The following is a 22,042-nucleotide window of genomic DNA, read 5'->3' as shown; positions in this document are numbered from 1 at the left end:
CCCAGCTCTCTCTCTATCTTTCCATTATGTAAAAATAAAGTCAGAAGTCAGCTAAGAATGGGAGAAGATATTTGCAAATGTCTTATCAGATAAAGTGCTAGTATCCAAAATCTGTAAAGAACTTATCAAACTCAACACCCAAAGAACAAATAATCCAGTCAAGAAATGGACAGAAGACATGAACAGACATTTCTCCAGAGAAGCCATACAAATGGCCAACAGACACATTAAAAATGCTCAACATCACTCAGCATCAGGGAAATACAAATCAAAACCACAATGAGATACCACCTCACACTCATCAAAATGGCTAAAATTAACAAGTAAGGAAAGGACAGATGTTGGTGAGGATGTGGAGAAGGGGGATACCTCTTACACTGTTGGTGGGAATGTAAACTGGGGTATAGCCTCTCTGGAAAACAGTATGGAGGTTCCTCAAAAAGTTGAAGATAGAGCAAGCCTATGACCCAGCATTTGCACTACTGGATATTTACCCCAAAGATACAAATGTAGTGATCTGAAGGGGCACCTGCATCCCAATATTCACAGCAGCAATGTCCACAATAGGCAAACTATGGAAAGATCCCAGATGTTCATCGACAGATACATGGATAAAGAAGATGTGGTGTGTGTATATATGTATACACACACATACACACATATAGTGGAATACTAGTCAGTTGTCAAAAGTGAAATTTTGCCATTTGCAACAACGTGGATGGAACTAGAGAGTATTATTCTAAGAGAAATAAGTCAATCAGAGAAAGACAATTACCATATGATCTCACTGATATGTGGAGTTTAAGAAACAAAACAGAGGATCATAGGGGAAGAGAGGAAGAAATAAAACAAGACGAAATCAGAGAGGGAGACAAACTATGAGAGACTCTTACCTATGGGAAAGAAACTGAGGTTTGCTGGAAGGGAAGTGTGTGGGGTGATGGGGGTAACTGGTGATGGGCATTAAGGAGGGCATGTAATGTAATGAGCACTGGGTATTATATAAAACTGATGAATCAATGACCTCTACCTCTGAAACTAATATTATATGTTAATTAATTGAATTTAAATAAAAATAAAAAATAAGTCAGCTGTTTGCAAGCAAAGAAGAGATCCCTTACCAGGAACCAAACTGACCAACCTCTTGATTTTGGACTTAACGGCTCCCAGAAATGTGAGAAGTAAATTTCTGTTTAGACCACTTAGTCTATTGTCTTTTCATATAGCATCACTGGCAGACTAATAAACCTACCTATATAAAACTCTCAAGAAGGACATTACCAAGCTACCTCTACCAGCATTAGAACATCATCTACCTATAAGATATAACAGAAAAAGTCAATTTGGGGATTATTTGGAGTTGATTATTTATTTGGAAAAAGTTGTCCATGTGCTATGCTTTTCAACAACATGTGGATATAAGTGGATTCTTAAGAATCTATACCTTGACCGGTGGAGAGACAGAGAACAAGAAGCGCATGCATACACACACACACACACACACACACACAAGAGCCAAAGGGAAGACTGCAAGAGGATTATGTTGCACTATCACAAAAGATAGAGCATAGAAGGATGTTCTTCTTGAGGAAGGGTTAACCTCAGCAGAAAGTACCTTGAAGTAACACTGGATGCAAAAAGTTTGTGAAAGGGAGAATTTGGGAAAGAGTAGAGATTTAGGCTAGCCTAATGATGATCCACCAATATAGAAAATTATAGTTGGAAGATCCTAGCAGAAGGATCTCTAAGGAACACATAAAAGAATCTGCCATAATCCAAAGGTTCTATGTCTAGGTTAAAATTTACCAGTTAAATATGACCTTTTTTTTGCACTTTCTCTCTCTGTGTATCTCTATGTAGCTATGTAGGTAGCCTCCACACTAGCTATTCCCAAACTGCAGTTGCTAGTTGGAGAGGAGGCAAAGCAAGGAAGAGAGAAGAAATCTGTAATGTCTATATTACTCTCTGTAGGCCTCTGAGGATAATAAGTTCGGAGATGGGGGAGAGAATATTTAAATGGTATGATTTTTTTTAAAACTTTTGATAGACTAGACTGGAGTTTTTATTATCTAGACAAAGGTTATATATTTATTCATGCAGTGTAATTAAAAAATCCTCTGAATCCTGCCAGAGATTACAACCAGCATTAGGGAAGAATATAAAGAAAATGGTTTTGAAAGGAAATTTTGAAGAAAAATAAAGATTTTAATGCTTGTACAATAAAAATACTTGGCCTTTTACATATTCATAAATTGATTTTTTGTTATTATTTGAGACAATATCTGATTTGCCTTTAACACTGTCCCTGGAATGTAACCAGTATACATAAATATTTTTGAATGATTGTATGAGAAGGCCCCAACTGTCCTTCCTTGTAACTCATTACTAAATTGCCTTTGGTGAACTAAGCATTATTGCCTTCCCATTGTTTATGTTAAAATGAAATTCTATGCCATTTCAAAAGTGTGTGTTTTATTCCACGTATACTTTTTTTATCATGGTAAATTATGCATAACATAAAATACATTCGGTGGCATTAAGTACATTCCCAGTACATGCAATAATCAATTCATTCATCAATGCACACTTGGATTACCTCTACCTTTTGACTATTGTGTATAATGTTGCTATGAACTTAGGTGTACAAATATCTGTCTGAGTTCCTTCTTCCACTTCTTTTGAGTAACACAAGTGGAATTGCTGGATCATGTGGTAATTCTGTATTTAAATTTTTGAGCAATTGTCATAGTGTTTCCCATAGAAGCTTCACCATTTTACATTCCCACCAGCAAAGCACAAAGGTTGCAATTTATCTACATCCTCACCCATACTTGTTATTTTCTTTCTTTCCTTCTTTCCTTCTTTCCTTCTTTCTTTCTTTCTTTCTTTCTTTCTTTCTTTCTTTCTTTCTTTCTTTCTTCCTTCCTTCCTTTCTTTCTTTCTTTCTTCTTTCTTTCTTTCTTTCTTTCTTTCTTTCTTTCTTTCTTTCTTTCTTTCTTTCCTTCTTTCTTTCTTTCTTTTTCTTTCTTTCTTCTTTTTTTCTTTCTTTTCTTTCTCTTTTCATTATGACCATCCTAATAGGCATGAAGTAATATCTTCTTGTGACTTCAATTTGCATTTCTATAATGATTAGTGATGTTGAGCATTTTTCATGTCCTTATTGGCATTTTGTATATCTTCTTTAGAGAAAGGTCTATTCAAATCTTTTACCTATGTTTTTAAAAATTGGATTATTTGCTTTTTGTCATTAAGTCATTAAAAATTGGATTATTTGCTTTTGTCCTACAAGTTCTTTATATTTTGGATATTAATCCCTCATCAGAATATAATCTGCAAATAGTCTCTCCCATTTTGTGAGTTGACTTTTCACTTTCTAAATAGTATCCTTTGATGCAAAAAATGTTTTTAACTTCGATGAAGTCCAATTTATCTACTTTTTCTTTCATTGCCTATGTTTTTTCTTGTCCCATCCAAAAAACTCATTGCCAAATCCAATACCATAAAGCTCTTCCCCTATGTTTTCTTCTAACAGTTCCAGTTCTAGCTCTTACATTTTGATCTTTGATCCATATCGAAGTAACTTTTATACATGGTGTAAAGTGAGCACCCAATTTCATTTGTTTGTATGTTGATACCCAGTTTTATCAATACCATTTGTTGAAAATATTATCTTTTCCCATTGATGGTCATGGCACATCATTTTACCATATATGTGAGGGCTTATTTCTGGGATCTCTATTTTATTCTATCAAAACATATATTTTTTAAAGTTAGAGTGTATCTTGCCTTAAGCAAAATAATTACCAACACTAAAGTGAAGGTGTTTATTTCACTTTTCCTTAGGACAAGAGAAATGAAGAAAGTACCAGTGGGAACCAGTGTCTGCAAAATGAGGGATAAAAATTGTTGAAAAATTTAAAAAGACACATATAGGGAGGCAATGCTGTGGAGTGCGTGTCGCTCATCCACAACTTGACTTGAGAAGGCAAAATTTCTTTACATTCTTATGTTCTCCCTACTACAAATTCTCTCTCTTCTTTCCATTTTATTTATTATCAATCTGTCAGTGCTGAAGTTGGAACCAGGGACAGCTCTAAGCTAGCTAACATGGATCAATTTGGAAGGCAGCTATGCTTATCACTATACCACCAATGCTCGTGGATCAATTTGGTCTTCTGCTTTCCACTTCTCATTTTAGATGCGATCTCCCATCCTCTCCTTTCTTTCTTTTTTTTTTCTTGTTCTTTTTTTTAATTTTATGGTTATCTTAATCATCATTAGTTTTTGATTTGGTGTTCGATGATTCATTGTTTGCTTATAACACCCAGTGATCCATTCAGTGTATGCCCTCTTTAATACCCATCACCAGGCTAACCCATCCCCCACCCCTCCCCTCTAGAACCCTCAGTTTGTTTCTCAGAGTCCATAGTCTCTCATGGTTCATCTCCCCCTCTGATTCCCACCCCCTTCATTTTTCCCTTCCTACTATCTTTTTTTTTTTTTAACATATAATGTATTATTTGTTCCAGAGGTATAGGTCTGTGATTCAACAGTCTTACACAATTCACAATGCTTACCATAGCACATACCCTCCCCAATGTCTATCACCCAGCCACCCCATCCCTCCCACCCCCAACCACTCCAGCAACCCTCAGTTTGTTTCCTGAGATTAAGAATTCCTCATATCAGTGAGATCATGTGATACATGTCTTTCTCTGATTAACTTATTTCACTCAGCATAATACCCTCCAGTTCCATCCACATCATTGCAAATGGCAAAATTTCATTCCTTTTGATGGCTGCATAAGATGTCCATCTGTCGATGGACATCTTGGCTTTTTCCATAGTTTGGCTATTGTGGACATTGCTGCTATAAACATCGGGGTGCATGTACCCCTTCAGATCACTGCATTTGTATCTTTGGGGTAAATACCCAGTAGTGCAATTGCTGGATTGTACAGTAGCTCTATTTTCAACTTTCTGAGGAACCTCCATACTGTTTTCCAGAGTGGCTGCACCAGCTTGCATTCCCACCAACAGTGTAGGAGGGTTCCCCTTTCTCCGCATCCCCGCCAACATCTGTCATTTCCTGACTTGTTAATTTTAGCCATTCTGACTGGTGTGAGGTGGTATCTCATTGAGGGTTTGATTTGGATTTCCCTGATGCCGAGTGATGTTGAGCACTTTTTCATGTGTCTGTTGGCTGTTTGGATGTCTTCTTTGGAAAAATGTCTGTTCATGTGTTCTGCCCATTTCTTGATTGGATCATTTGTTCTTTGGGTGTTGAGTTTGATAAGTTCTTTATAGATTTTGGAGACTAGCCCTTTATCTGATATGTCATTTGCAAATATCTTCTCCCATTCTGTCGGTTGTCTTTTGGTTTTGTTGACTGTTTCTTTTTCTGTGCAAAAGCTTTTTATCTTGATGAAATGCCAATAGTTCATTTTTGCCCTGGCTTCCCTTGCCTTTGGTGATGTTTCTAGGAAGAAGTTGCTGCGTCTGAGGTCGAAGAGGTTGCTGCCTGTGTTCTCCTTTAGGATTCTGATGGACTCCTGTCTCACACTGAGGTCTTTCAACCATTTTGAGTCTATTTTTGTGTGTGGTATAAGGAAATGGTCCAGTTTCATTCTTCTGCATGTGGCTGTTCAATTTTCCCAACACCATTTGTTGAAGAGACTGTCTTTTTTCCATTGGACATTCTTTACTGCTTTATCAAAGATTAGTTGACCAATTGAGGGTCCATTTCTGGGTTCTCTATTCTGTTCCATTGATCTATGTGTTTGTTTTTGTGCCACTACCACACTGTCTTGATGATTACAGCTTTGTAATAGAGCTTGAAGTCCAGAATTGTGATGCCACCAGCTTTGCTTTTCTTTTTCAACTTTCCTCTGGCTTATCAAAAAGAAAAGAGAAATGACCCAAATAAATAAAATCATGAATGAAAGAGGAGAGATCACAACCAATGCCAAAGAAATACAAACAATTATAAGAACATATTATGAGCAACTATATGCCAGCAAATTAGATAATCTGGAAGAAATCCGTCCTCTCCTTTCATTCTAAATTCCTATGCATACATTCCTATGTGTGTAAACTAAAGAGCAAATAACCTGGCACCCATTCTTTGAAGGGAAAGTAAGTCTGTAAGATGATATAATGAGCTTTGCTGGACTCATTCAGTGATATTCATGTTGTTTTATGTTAATATAAACTGCTTTGAAATCAGCTGAAACTAGGTAGCTGCAGTTTGTGTAGGACTATGCTTCCTCTTTAGTCTGTATGTTCTAATCAGGGTGTCACTTATGCCTTTGGTCACAACAATGAGAATTGGTAGAGAATGACAATAGAAAAGTAGTTGGCAGCTGAGATGCCTCAGATTGGGATAGTGTCCCACATGATGACAGTGGTAGAGTTCTAGCTGTCAGTGGGGAATCACCAGTCCCAGCAGGGATAGAGAGGGAAGCATGTGAGGCCGATGACCAAGGGAGCAGCAGGAAAGCATCTGAGAAAGATGAGAAAGACAAGTTCAGAATAGAGCCTGAATAATTTCTATGAGTCCTTTATATTAATTGAGATTATTTTTCTTTGGCTATGTGAATGACCATTAGAACTCTATGGCTTGGGTCAATTTTAAGGAATCAAAAATTAGAGATAAATAGCTTTGGGGAAAAAAAAGAGTCTAGCTGATTCCTGACTAAATACATAATGATATAATTGAGGAAAACAATCACATCTTGTTAATAAGGAACAATTAGAGCTCAAATAGTTGAAATTTTAAGATATTTTATTTAAATGCATAAATAAATCTCATAACTTTTTTCCAGTAAGAACACAGGTAAACCCACTTGACCTTAAGAGGTAATAGAGTGACAGTTTTAAACAGTTTGTGGTAGATTATTTTTTTAGAAAGTGGGTCACATGCATGCATTTATCTCCCTCCTCTCTACAACACTTACTACAATGATACTAAAGGAATGTAAATGTTTTAAATCTTATTAAAGAGGAGTAAGACAGTTCATCAATTTCTGCATACTAGGAGAAAAATAAAAAGCAGAACAGAGTAGACTGCAGCCTAGAAGGTGTGGAAGGCTGACAGAGAAAATAAGCCCAGTGGAGCTCCTGAACCATTTGAGCCCTGAGAGCACAGAGGACAGAGGAGCAGGAAAGGGTCAAGTGAGGCTGACAGCAAACAATCCATGGAAGTCTACTTTCTGTTCTCACTACAAGAAAGAAAGGAATGCTGTCAAGAGGCCCAAAATAAACAAAATCTGTCAAAGAAATTGTGGTTTAAATATGTTATATTAATTAAGACTTGATTTCAAGAAATTATTGGGAGGCAAGAGAGAGATGTAAACAGAGCTCCTTTCCTTTCATAACAAAAGATCATGAAAATAAGAATTCCTGGGAGATTAAAGAATTAAAGCCATACAGGCTTTGAGGTAAGAAAGGCAATTCCAAAAGTGATACATAAAGCAAATGCCAGGAACACATGGGTTACTCAGTCTGTTGAGCATCTGACTCTTGGTCTCAGCTCAGGTCATGATCTCAGGGTTATGAGATTGAACTCCGTGTCAGGCTCCACACTGAGATCAGAGTCTGCTTGAGGATTCTGTCTCTCCCTCTGCCCCTCCCCCTTCTTGTATGTGTGCACTCTCTCTCACTCTCTCAGTAATAAAGATAAATAAATCTTTAAAAAAAAGGAAATGCCAAAATTCATCAATTATACGAAAATCAAGTTAAAATTTTGAAAGGAGAAAGAACATGGAAAAGTTAGTAAGTGGGAACTTAGATGAAAATATTTGCAACATTTATGAAGCAAAGGGTTAATATCCAAAATTTAGTCAGAGCTCCTAAAAATCAATAAAATAATGCAAATCACCAAATAAAATTAGAGCAAAGGCTATAAAAGGCAACTCTTTATGGGTATTGAAGTTGTTTCCAGTATTCCCCAATATAAGTAATGCTGGAGTAAACAGCCTCATACACTTCTCCATGTTCATACGTGAAGGTGCCTGCAGGCAGTGGAATGTTGATAGGAGAGTGTGCAGAGGTTTTGCTTTAGTAGATGGTACCAAATTGCCCTCCCAAGTGGCTGTGCTAATTTACACTTCTTCCAACACTGCATGTCTCCAGTTCCCTGCATCCTAATATTATAATTTTTGCCTTTTACTAGTCTGTGGTTGAAAATGGGATCTTGCTAATAGATTTTGTATTTCTTTTATTACCAGTTGTGATTAGAATAGTTTCTGTGTTCAGTGGAAGACTGTATTTCCTCTTCTAAGAATTATTTTTTTCTATTTGGTTATTTGCAAAATGGATTTATATTATCCTTCTTTTACAATATTCTGTAACTTATTCTTAGCCTTTTAAAAAAGTTCTTTGAAAAAGAATTGCTATCTATTGCTTACAATCCATCAAGAGAGTGTAGCATATGCATATTATGAAGAGAAATGGAGTTAACCACCAGAATAACCAAAAAGAAAGGATTATAGGGGTGCCGGGGTGGTACAGTCTGTTAAGCATCTGACTCTTGGTTTCAGCTCAGGTGGTGATCTCGGGGTTCTGAGACTGAGCCCCACATCAGGCTCTGCGCTCAGTGAGGAATCTGCTTAAGACTTTCTCTCCCTCTCCCTTTGCCCCTCCCCACCTCACGTGCATAGTCTCTCTCAAATAAATAAATCTTTTAAAAAAATGATTACAGGTGGCTGCACCTGGGATAATGAGGGTTAGGGCAGAATACTGCTCATTTTTATGATGAAGCCCTTTGGGTTATTGGTTTTTTTAAAAACCATATATATTCATTACTTTGGATTTATAAAGTTGGCAATTAATGAAAAAAGCAGTCTTTAATATAAGACAACTCCTGGATCTTTTTTTCCTTTAAGAAATTAACCCCATCTGAGCCTCAGTTTCCTCATGCATAAAATAACAGTGCCTATCTCATAACTGTGTTCTGAAGATTAATGTTTTACAAATGTATAGTGATTATTGGATGGTTTTTCTTCCCTCCCCCTTTTAGTAACTTTATCCTTTTAAATAATTTGTTTGATTATTATTAAACTTTATTAAATCAGGTTGAATCAACATACTTATTCATTACCTACTAGTTATAAATTAATAATTTTAAATGCTAAGTGTAATTTCCCATCAAGGATATTACAATGAGGTTGGAAATAAATGATATAATTGCATTAGATTAAATCCAGCACTATGATTCAGCAGTAAGAAAAATGGCATATAAAAAATGATTATACCTGTATTTATTAATCACTGTAACTTATAGGAACTCATGTATAACATTAGAGGGGATGCTGAGATGAATAAGACATGATGTATGCCATCAAAGCACTTATATTTCAGTTAAAAAATACACAAGGCAGACTTTAAAAAAATATCATTGAAGATAAGCAAAAGGAAATGCTAAGAAAAAGAAAAAGAGGGGGAAATTACTTGTTGGTAGAGATCTCCAGATGGTTACAACAAGGTATCATTTGAGCAGGGCCTATAATGATAGGAAGGCTTTTGTTAAAGACATAGGAGAAGCACATATTCCAGAAAACAGAGACTTGGAGAATGATAAGAATTTCAGGGTTATATGACTTAGCAGAGGTGGTTGGTAAAGATACTGAAGGTTTGGCTCAATTTGAGTTTTAATTTAATTTAATTTTATTATGTTATGTTAGTCACCATACAGTACATCATTTGTTTTTGATGTAGTGTTCCGTGATTCACTGTTTTCATATAACACCCAGTGCTCCATGCAATACGTGCCCTCCTTAATACCCATCACCAGGCTAACCCATCCCCCATCCCCCCTCCTCTAAAACCCTCAGTTTGTTACTCAGAGTCCATAGTCCCTCATGGTTCATTTCCCCCTCTGATTTCTCCCCCTTCATTTTTCCCTTCCTTCTCCTAATGTCCTCCATGCTATTCCTTATGTTCAACAAATAAGTGAAACCATATGATAATTGACTTTCTCTGCTCGACTTATTTCACTTAGTATAATCTCCTCCAGTCCAATCCATGTTGATGTAAAAGTTGGGTATTCATCCTTTCTGATGGCTGAGTAATATTCCATTGTGTATATGGACCAGTTCTTTATCCATTCGTCTGTTGAACAGCATCTCAGCTCCTTCCACAGTTTGGCTATTGCAGACATTGCTGCTATGAACATTGGGGTGCATATGGCCCTTCTTTTCACTACATCTGTGTCTTTGGGTAAATACCCAGGAGTGCAATTGCTGGGTCATTGGGTAGCTCTATTTTTAATTTTTTGAGGCACCTCCACACTGTTTTCCAAAGTGGCTGTACCAACTTGCATTCCCACCAACAGTGTAAGAGGGTTCCCCTTTCTCCACAACCTCTCCAACATTTGTTGCTTCTTGCCTTGTCAATTTTTGCCATTCTAACTGGTGTAATGTGGTTTTGATTTGAATTTCCCTGATGGCTAATGATGATGAACATTTTTTCATGTGTCTGTTAGCCACTTGTATGTCTCCTTCTGAGAAATATCTGTTAATGTCTTCTGCCCATTTTTTGACTTGATTATTTGTTTTTTGGGTGTTGAGTTTGAGAAGTTCTTTATAGATCTTGGATATCAGCCCTTTGTCTGTAGTGTCTTTTGCAAATATCTTTTCCCATTCTGTGGGTCGCCTCTTTGTTTTATTGACTGTTTCCTTTGCTTTGCAAAAGCTTTTTATCTTGATGAAGTCCCAAAAATTCATTTTTGCTTTTGTTTCACTTGCCTTTGGAAATGTATCTTGAAAGAAGTTGCTGTGGCCAATGTTGAAGAGGTTACTGCCTATGTTCTCCTCTAGGATTTTGATGGATTCCTGTCTCACATTGAGGTCTTTCATCCATTTTGAGTTTATTTTTGTGTATGGTGTTAGAGAATGGTCAAGTTTCATTCTTTATATAGCTGTCCAATTTTCCCAGCACCATTTATTGAAGAGACTGTCTTTTTTCCATTGAATATTTTTTCCTGCTTTGTCGAAGATTATTTGACCATAGAGTGAAGGGTCCGTATCTGGGCTCTCTATTCTGTTCCATTGGTCTATATATCTGCTTTTGTGCCAGTACCATGCTGTGTTGGTGATCACAGCATTGTAGTATAGCTTGAAATCAGGCAACGTGATGCCCCCAGCTTTGTTTTTCTTTTTCAACATTTCCTTGGTGATTCAGGGTCTTTTCTGATTCCATACAAATTTTAGGATTGTTTGTTCCAGCACGTTGAAAAATGTCATTGGAATTTTGATCAGGATGGCATTGAAGGTATAGATTGTTCTGGGCAGCATAGACATTTTAACAATGTTTATTCTTCTGATCCATGAGCATGGAATGTGTCTTCTTCAGTTTCGTTCATGAGTGTTCTGTAGTTCCTAGAGTATAGATCCTTTACCTCTTTGGTTAGGTTTATTCTGAGGTATCTTACGGTTTTGGTGCTATTGTAAATGGAATTGATTCTCTAATTTCTCTTTCTATAGTGCATTGTTAGTGTATAAGAAAGCAACTGATTTCTGTGCATCGATTTTGTAATCCTCCCACATTACTAAGTTGCTATATGAGTTCTAGTAATTTGGGGGTGGAGTCTTTTGGATTTTCCACATAAAGTATCATGTCATCTGTGAAGAGAGAGAGTTTGACTTCTTCTTTGCTGATTTGAATACCTTTTATTTCTTTTTGTTGTCTGATTGCTCTTGCTAGGACTTCTAGTACTACGTTGAACAATAGCAGCAAGAATGGGCATCCTTGTCGTGTTCCTGATCTTAAGGGAAAGGCTCTTAGCTTTTCCCCATTAAGGATGATATTCACTGTGGGTTTTTCATAGATGGATTTTAGGAACTTGATGAATGTTCCCTCTATCCCTATACTCTGAAGAGTTTTAATCAGAAAAGATGCTGTATTTTGTCAAATGCTGTTTCTGCATCAATTGAGAGGACCATATTATTCTTCTCCCTCCTCTTACTAATGTGTTCTATTACATTGATTGATTTGCGAATGTTGAACCATCCTTGCATCCCAGGGATAAATCCCACTTGGCCATGGTGGATGATCCTTTTAATATATTGTTGGATCCTATTTGCTAGGATTTTGTTGAGAATTTTGGAATCCATATTCATCAGGAATATCAGTCTGAAATTCCCCTTTTTGATGGGGTCTTTGCCTGGTTTGGGGCTTAAGGTAATGCTGACCTCATAGAACGAGTCTGGAAGCTTTCCTTCTGTTTCTATTTTTTTAAACAGCTTCAGTAGAATAGGTATTATTTCTTCTTTGAATGTTGGTAGAATTCCCCAGGGAATCAATCAGGCCTTGGACTCTTGTTTTTTGGGAGGTTTTTGATCGCTGCTTCAATCTCGTTACTGGTTGTTGGCCTATCCAGGTTGTCAATTTCTTTCTGTTTCAGTGTTGGTAGTATAGGTTTCCAGGAAGGCATCCATTTCTTCCAGGTTGCTTAATTTATTGGCATATAGTTGTTGATAATAATTTCTAATAATTGTTTCTATTTCCCTGGTGTTAGTCGTTACTCCCCTTTTATTCATAATTTTATTAATTTAGGTTCTTTCTCTTTTCTTTTGGATAAGTCTGGCCAGTGGTTTATAGGTCTTATTAATTCTTTCAAAGAACCAGCTTCTAGTTTTGTTGATCTGATCTACTGTGTTTCTGCTTTCTAATTCATTGATCTCTGCTCTAATCTTAATTATTTCTCTTCTAATATGTGGCTTAGGCATTGTTTGTTGCATTTTCTCCAGTTCTTTAGGTGTAAAGTTAGTTGGTGAATTCGGGACTTTTCTATTTTTTTGAGTGAGGCTTGGATGGCTATGTATTTGCCCCTTAGAACCACCTTTGCAGTATCCCATAGGTTTTGGACCAATGTGTTTGTGTTCTCATTGGTTTCCATGAATTGTTTAAGTTCTTTGGTTTCCTGGTTGACCCAGACATTCTTGAATAGAGTGGTCTTTAGTTTCCAAGTGTTTGAATTTCTTCCAAATTTTTTCTTGTGATTGAGTTCCAGTTTTAAAGCATTATGGTCTGAGAATATGTAGGGAATAATCTCAGTCTTTTGGTATCAGTTGAGACCTGATGTGTGACCCAGTATGTGGTCTATTCTGGAGAAAGTTCTATGTGGGCTCAGGAAGAATGAGTATTCTGTTGTTTGAGGGTGGAATGTTCTGTATATATCTATGAGGTCCATCCCATCCAGTGTGCCATTCAAAGCTGTTTCTTTGTTGATTTTCTGCTTAGATGATCTGTCCGTTGCTGAGAATGGAGTATTGAGGTCTCCTACAATTAACATATTATTATCAATATGACTCTTTATTTTGGTTAACAGTTGGCTTATGTAGTTGGCTGCTCCCATGTTGGGGCATAGATATTTACAAATGTTAGATCTTCTTGTTGGATACACCCTTTAAAAATGATACAGTGTCCTTCTGTGTCTCTAACTACAGTCTTTAGCTTAAAATCTAATTTGTCTGATATTAGAATTACTACCCCAGCTTTCTTTTGAGCTTTCCGTTGGCATGGAAGATGGATCTCCATCCCTTCACTTTCAGTCTGGATGTATCTTTAGGTTCAAAATGAGTCTCTTGTAGACAGCATATGGATGGGTACTTTTTTTTTATCCAATCTGCAACCCCATGCCATTTTATTAGGAGCATTTAAGCTGTTCACATTGAGAGCGATTATTGAAAGATATGAATTTATTGTCATCGTGTTGCCTGTGAAGTCCTTGTTTCTATAGATTGTCTCTGTAAATTTCTGTTCTATATCACTCTTGGGGTCTTTCTCCTTTTATAGAACCACCTTAATATTTCTTGCAGGGCCAGCTTAGTGGTCACATATTATTTCAGTTTCTGCCACTCTTGGAAGCTCTACATCTCTCCATCCATTCTAAGTGACAGCCTTGCCAGAAAAAGTATTCTTGGTTGCATGTTCTTCCGGTTTAGTACCCTGAATATATCTTGCCAGCCCTTTCTGGCTTGCCAGGTCTCTGTGGATAGGTCTGAAGTTATTCTGATGTTCCTCCCTCTGTATGTAAGGAATCTGCCCCCCCCCCCCCAAGATGGTTTCCTTGGTTCTAAGATTTGCGAGTTTTACTATTTCATGCCGGGGCATTGGTCTGTTTTCCTTGATCTTGGGAGGGGTCCTCTCTGCCTCTAGGAGATGAATGTTTGTTTCATTCCCCAGATTAGGGAAGTTCTCAGCTACAATTTACTCAAATACATCTTCCAGTCCTCTCCCTTTCTCCACTCCCTCAGGGATCCCAATAACTCTAACATCGGAATGTTTCATGATGTCACTTATTTCTCTAATTCTGTGATCTTGGATTTTAAGTTTTTTCTCCCAGACCTCCTTTTTTTTTCCTTCTTTTCTATCAATTTGTCTTCTATATCACTAATTCGTTCTTCTGCCTTGTTTACCCTAGCGTTAGAGTATCTAGATTAGATTGGATCTCATTGATAGCATTTTTAAGTTCTGCCAGTTCAGCTTTCGTTTCTGCCCTTAGAGACTCTATGTTGCCATTAATCGATTTCTCCATTCTAGCTATTGTCTTCATAACTATTACCCTGAGGTCCATCTCTGACATCTTGGTTAAATCTGTATCCATTTGTAAATCTGTGGCAGAGTCACAGGCTCTGAGTCTTTCCTATTTTGGGGGTTCCTCCTCCTAGTCATTCTGTTGAAGGGTGGTTGAGGGAATGTACAAATTATTGATCACAACCCAAGGGAGATGCACCTGCTTTATAGGAACCTTAGGGTTGTCGACCTTTTGTTCTCCCAGCCTGTCTTCTGGGGGAGGGGACTGCTGCACTGTTACTCAGGCAACCCTATTTGGGCAGAGTTGCCCTGCCCCTTGTCGGGGGGTATGGACCCAGTGAAAACCGTTTTGGGGGGGCTTTTCTTCTCTGGCAGCTTTCCCTGGCGGCTTTCCATGTCTCTTCCAAGAGTCAGAGCAGAAGAGACCATTTCCAACCCTCTGCCTCAGAACAGAGATCATAGTCTGTTCTTCAGCGAGCTCTCTAGGCCATACTCTCTCTGTTTCTGTCTGTGTTGCTAAAAACTGTAGCATCCTGGGTTGTGCCTCCCTCAGCAGCACTCCCAGTCCTTGCCTCCAGGTCTCCAGTTCACGTCTCTGCTCCTTGTGTGTGTGTTTTTTTTTTAAAGATTTTATTTATTCATTTGAGACACAGAGATACAGAGAGAGAAAGCATGAGCAGGGAGAGAGACAGAGGGAGAAGCAGGCTCCCCACCAAGCCAGGAGCCCAATGTGGGGCTCGATCCCATGACCCTGGGATCATGACCTGAGCCGAAGGCAGACGCCTAACCATCTGAGCCACCCAGGTGCCCCTCTGCTTTTTTTTTTTTTAAACCGCCAGCCACCCCCAGTTTGCATGTGGGCCCCTGCCGCTCCAGGTTTCCATCTGGGGGCCTGCCGTAAAGTCGTTTGCCCACCTCTACTGCTCTGCAAGTCTTGTGCCCCATACCCAGCATGGGAGGCTTTCATGCACCAGCAGTGCAGGATCCCAATGGCTCCCTCCTGCTTCACTTTATCTTCCGATATCTGCCTGCAGAATCACGGCTCCCCACTTTATAACTCGAAACCAATTGCCTGTGATATTCTGTTTGTAGAGATCCAGATATATCTTCTTACATCTCAGGCTGATATCGTGGGTGTTCAGAGTGGTCTGGTAGATATCCAGCTCATTTCAGGGGACCGTTTGGAATAGGGTCCCCTACTCCTCCACCAAATTTTCCTCCCACCTGCTTCTCTTTTACTTCAGTGAGCTCCTCAGTATCCTGCTAATAAACAGTGTGTGTGTGTGTGTGTGTGTGTGTGTGTGTGTGTGAAGTTCTGTTTTCATTTTGTTTTGCCTAACTTAATCAGAATCAGTTTCTGCTGAATACAAGCAAAGAACTCTAAATGAATAACCTGTCAAAGGAATCTGTACATAACTTGCAAACAATGGAGAATAGTTAAATTTTATTGAAGAGTCCTATGATAAAGATGTCATTTAGGAAAAATGGAAGCAATAAGGAAGAGTTAAAATGCAGGCAAGAGGAAGTGTCATGTAGATTTAAGAGGATTGGGGTGGAGAACAGGAATGTGAGAAATTATGGAAATAAAAGTGATATAGTTTGGTGGAATGAACATTAGACCTTATTGTAAAAAACAAAACAAACAAAAAAAATGGGTTTGAAGCCCAGGTTCTACCCAGCTTCTGACTTGTTTAGCTAAGTTACTTACATACACTAACCCTATTTCCAAATTTTTATAATGCAGACAGTAATACCCCTTCACTGTTATGTTTTGAGAATTTAAATCACAATATATGCAAAGTGATAAAAGTCATCTCTGTCATATAGTAGGTGCCAAATAAATGTTCTATATAAGTTTATAAATTCAATAGGACTTGCAAGTGATTGAATCTGACACATGAGCTAAGAAGCAAAGGCAACATTGACTTCAAGCTTGACTCAGGGAGATGTAGTAGATGATGGTAACATCAGACAGGAAGAGAAGTTGGTTTAGAAGTGGGTGGTTGAGAAAACTGACTACACAGAATTGAAAAAAAATATTGAATTTTTAGCATATAGATTTTTAAGGTAAAGAAATAATTTTCTCAAGATTGAAAAGAATGCTAAGGCATGAAGAAAAGAATTTTAGACTCCTCCTCATAACTGTGGGAAATTGAAGGATGTGATATCCACGTGAGCAACTACAGACAAAGGAAATATTGATGGCAAATTCTAGTACCTGTTTATAGAAAGGATAGATGAGAAAGGAGAGTCATGAAGTAGAAGAGAACACAACATCACAGAAGCTAAAAGAAGAGGCATCCAGACACAGGGTTTTCTTACTCCACTGCCTCAAACGTCTCATATGCTGCAGAAAGGACACGAAGTATGGGGATTAAAAAGGATCCATTAAATTGTCTAATTAGTGAGTCTTCTCAGAGATTTGCTTCAGCAAAGTCATACAAGTGGAACTAGATGTAAGACACTTTGAGAATAATGCCTCATTATGTTTTAGGATGGCTCTTATTTGTTTTAGAAGTTGTTTTAGGAGTGGCAGAGGGTATAGTAAAACAAGAAAAACAAAGGGAAATTTTCTACTAATAATCACTACTGGAATAATTAGAAGTGATTTGAGAGTATAATAGCAATTAAACAGTTTGATGTAGTCATCCAAATTAATGTGTGAACAAACCTTTTACAAAAAGAAAGGGCATTTAGAAGCTACATACTCCAAGTGCCAACAGAATGATTCTGTTATGTTTCTGCCAATGGTCACAATATTGCAAATGTTTGTAATATTTTTTACAATAAAAACATTTCACCTTAATAATAAATTCAAAATAAGTCCTACAGGACCATACTGTTAGGAATAGTTTCATATAGAAGAGCCCAGTGAAACCAAGTCTTGAAGAAAAAAATAATAATAATTGCATACCCTCTTCCTTGTATTGTATTGTAGTCTTTATTATTGGCGTTTTCGGATTCTAATAAACACTGAAATTTAAAGACCTATTTTGACAGAATTTTCAAGACAGCTAATTTCTTTCCCATGCTAGCTTTCTCTAGAAATGAATTCCTTTCTCTTTCCAAAGAACCCATCAGTATTTCTTTTCATCATGCTGGCTCATTTTTTTCTATACATGTATTTTTAGTTCTCTGCATTCAATCATGATATATTTAATAATGAGGGTCATTTCCTAAAACTCTTATTACATAATGCACTTTATATTTAGCTCATTATAAACTCTCAAATAGGCTAAGTGTAAGGCAGACACATTAGCAATCATCTCTTTGTGAACCTGGGGAAACAGTAACCACAACAGCTCTGACATAGAACTTGTTGGCATCCTTGCTGGGAGAGCTTGAACCAAACCCTGGAACTGGGGAAGATGGTCTCAAGTTGACTTGTATGTCCCTCCATGGATAACTATGGACTGAATCCACAACTTGTGTTATATTATCTACATGCATCTATTATTTTCCCTGATAAATATCCAGAAAAAACAGACACACAAGTAATTATTAACACAGAGAAAACTATCCAAACCCACTCATCATCCTAGTCACATCCAGTTATTATTTTTCTATGAATACTCATTTTTTTCTAAAAATATTCAATTTTGCTAAAATTACCCATTTTTTTCCTAAAACAAAAGGAGTGTTGGATTTTTGGATATGTTGTGCAATTTCCTAGAGAAAAGGATTATTTTAAATGAAGCTCTAAGTTGAAGGTTTTCTGTTTGTTTGCTTTCTTTTCTTTTCCTTCTTTCTTGTGGCTAAATCTCAATACTCCTGGTGAGCTGAAATGTAAGGTATTGACAAGGAATGTGAAAGTTGAGCACTAAGGTCAAGTTTACACTAAAAAACAAAGCACATAATTATTAGCCGGTCAAATGTAAACAACGGCTTTTGATTCTATCCTTGGGTATTTAGGGCCAAAAGAAAAAGTTTGTATTGACAATATTCAACAAAATCAAATTAACAGGAATACCTACCTGATCTGATAAATTTTATTTTCTTTTTGACATCTTTCTTCTTTCATTTACTTACCAATTCATTGATTTAGCAACACTTATTTTTGCACTTAAGATATTCAAGATAACTGGGAAGGTACAGGGAAATTTATGGCTTTACCTACAGGACCATACTGTTAGGAATAGTTTCATATAGAAGAGCCCAGTGAAACCAAGTCTTGAAGAAAAAAATAAATAATAATTGCATACCCTCTTCCTTGCCAGTGCTGCTATCTCCAAAATTCTGATGGGGAAAAAAAAATAAACAACAAAAAAGCTAGTTCTTCCTGAGTACTTATGTGTATGCCAATGTGTGGTTTGGTCACTCTGGTCTAATGCACTAACGTTTTGTGGTAAAAATTTATAAACAACATTTTGAACAAATAACTTTGGTGGAGGGCCCCTAACTGTGGTTCTGCCAACTTGTGGTGACACCACACTTTTTGATTCATTCGGCATTTGGATTCCACAAAGAAACCATAATTATATGTGTGTTTAACCTAAGGCCCAGACAATGATCTTTTATCACTGAAAAACTTTTTTAAAACTTGAAACTGTGAAATGAAGACCTCAAGTTCCCTATGCACTTCCCCATGTCTGCTTACCCTACACCCCCCCCATTTCTGTTTTACTTTTAGGACAATGAAAAATAGAGTTTTAACTAGATATGTATGAAAGAGATGAAAAGGAAAAAGGGGGTTGGAGGGTGCAGGTGTCCAACAAGGGTTAGTGTGCAGTCAAAGAAATGATTTTCAGGGAGGAACATGGCGCTCCGCTCTGTCAGCATCCTTCCCCACAGCAGCTCTGTCAAAGGTGCAGGTCGAGACCAGCTCCCTGCACAGTGTGCTCTGTGAGTGGCCCTGCTCACCCCTTCCCATTCTCTACTTAGTCTGATGATGGTAGGCCTTGACTTTAGATTTTCAGAATCAGGGCTCTGCGCTCATCCACCTTACTAAAGAGACCCCATTGTTTCAGCCTTTAGAAACACATTTGTATTCAGTTCTTATCCAGGGAGAAGAAAAGCTGAGCTGGTGGGGAGACAGTGTTGAAGAAGTTGTAGGTAAACCCTAGTCTTCCATCCTTCTGACACATGGGTGGGAACTCCACAGTATGGAGTTTTAATGTGATCTTCTGTTCCAAGCAACTGGGAGTAGAGGTATTTTTCTTTTAGTTTTCTAATTTGTCTTAATTTTATAATGTATTTGTTTCCTTAATCCAAGTATATATAAACATGTATGTTCTTTAAAAAAACTAATGAAAGAGAATTGAGAAACAAATGTCACTGACTGAAATGTTTTTAACTTAGGAAGTTCCAGATCAGAAATATCTCCTTAGGAGGAAGGCTCATGAGCTATATACTCCAGCTATTTAAAGAGTACAGGAGTGAGTAGTATGTATGAGAGAGACGCTCCTTTCCTCTCCTTTTCCCTATTGTGTGTTTCAGGATCCTTTCCTGACATGGAAGTAAATCAGAAAGTAGAAAATGCATTAGAAATATATAACTCCATGAAATGAAATTACTTATTTCAAGCACATGAAGTACATTTTGAAAGCAAACCTTATTTCATCTCCAGGTGCATGTGAAGGACAAAGAAAAATATTTTCCATAGGATATTGGAGAAAATAAAAAAACTATAATATTACAGAAAATTGTACAGTATATTTAGATAGCTAACCAATAACCCCAAAGCTATAATTTTATAAAATACAGAATAATGCTCATATCACTTATGATTTAAAAAAAATACTAATTCCTGGTAATCTGTTCAAATTCTCAGAAAAACAAGAATGGTAGCATGCTACCATTTAATCATCAAACAGTTACCATTAAGATCAAAGCAATAGGTTGGAAATTATCATGTTTCCTCTCTCATTTTTTTTGATGCACTGAGTTCTTTAATGAATTCAACAAAGTGTGGATGCAGTGAATGGATAATTTCATTTAGATGCAAGTGCAAAAGTGCTCTCATGTACAAACATCTCACATCACAAGATCTTGCCTCCATAACTCCCTACTTTACTGTTTTTCAAACTATAGTTTGCAACTCAGTAGTAGATTTAGATGTAAATTTAGTGAGGTGGAACAAGTTTTTCTTTTCATGAACTAGACAAAGTAGAATAGAAAGTAGCAGGGTGGGGGCACCTGGGTGGCTCAGTCGGTTAAGCATCTGCCTTCAGCTCAGGTCATGATGTCAGGGTCCTGGGATCAAGCCCCCAATCAGACTCCCTGCTCGGCGGGGAGTCTGCTTCTCCCTCTCCCTCTGCTGCTTCCTCCACCACCTGCTCATGCTCTCTTGCTGTCTCTTTCTCTTTCAAATTAATTAATAAAATCTTTTTTTTTAAGATTTTATTTATTTATTTGTGAGAGAGAGAATGAAAGACAGAGAGCATGAGAGGGAAGAGGGTCAGAGGGAGAGGCAGACCCCCTGCTGAGCAGGGAGCCCGATGTGGGACTCGATCCCAGGACTCCAGGATCATGACCTGAGCCGAAGGCAGTCGCTTAACCAACTGAGCCACCCAGGCGCCCCATTAATTAATAAAATCTTAAAAATAAAAGAAAGTAGTAGGGTGTATTACATGTAGAAAGGTAGATATAGACCTCCAGGATCTGCTGTTCAGACACATGTGCCTGTCCATGTGTATTGGACCTCAGTATAAAATATGAGTGTCACTATGAGTCTCAAATTGGTTTGAAAGCTACTGCTTTATACCACGTATTAGCCTTTCAGTCAAGTACCTAATTATGACTTTCATCTTCTTTATATGAGGAAACTGAACCTCTTGGAGAGGTGAATTATTTTAGATCTCTCAGGCACATGGAAGGACAGAAATTCTATTTTTATTGTTAAAATAAAGAATAATTGCTCTTTTTTCTGTGTAGACCTATCTTACCAGGTACTTCTCAAGTCACATGTATCGGGGTGTGTATTTGTGTGTTTCTCTAACTGAAAAGAAACCCAGAACTGACCCTAAGCATTGCTAACATAATTTGCTACCAATTAATATTCTTATTCCTGAAATTGATGCAAACCTGTTTGTCCATTATTTTTCATGGATTTTTTTATATTGCTGTCAGTCTAATGAATCTTAAGAGAATCCCATCCATTATACTCACAAAGTTCTTAGTATCGTTTTAAAATTAAGAAACCCTGAGAAGATCAAGTCTCACTTTTGATATTTCAGCTTTAGACCTTTTAGAAACTTAGCAAACCACTGGGATAAGTACAGCTCAAGTTTGGTTATTCATATAAAGCTCATGATATTTAGAAAATTTCCCATTTAATTCTTGTTGAATGACTTAAACTGTTTTTGATTCTTGCTTACCCATTTTAAGCTTCTCTTCTCTGAAGGCTTTCATTCATTCACTTAAGTTTCCAAAAGCTTCTACTAAGCATTCCTCCCAGAAAGGCATTGTGATCCTCACTGTACTGATACAAATAATTAAGACATAGTTTTGTAGAACTTTCTGTCTAATGGTCAGAATATTCAGTTTCTGACAATGAAAACAAAGA

This window comes from Eumetopias jubatus, unplaced genomic scaffold, assembly GCF_037043125.1.
Source record: "Eumetopias jubatus isolate StellerSeaLion01/CBP00866 unplaced genomic scaffold, mEumJub1_p1.0 scaffold_9, whole genome shotgun sequence".
Classification (NCBI taxonomy): domain Eukaryota; kingdom Metazoa; phylum Chordata; class Mammalia; order Carnivora; family Otariidae; genus Eumetopias; species Eumetopias jubatus.
This window is presented reverse-complemented; position numbering follows the sequence as displayed.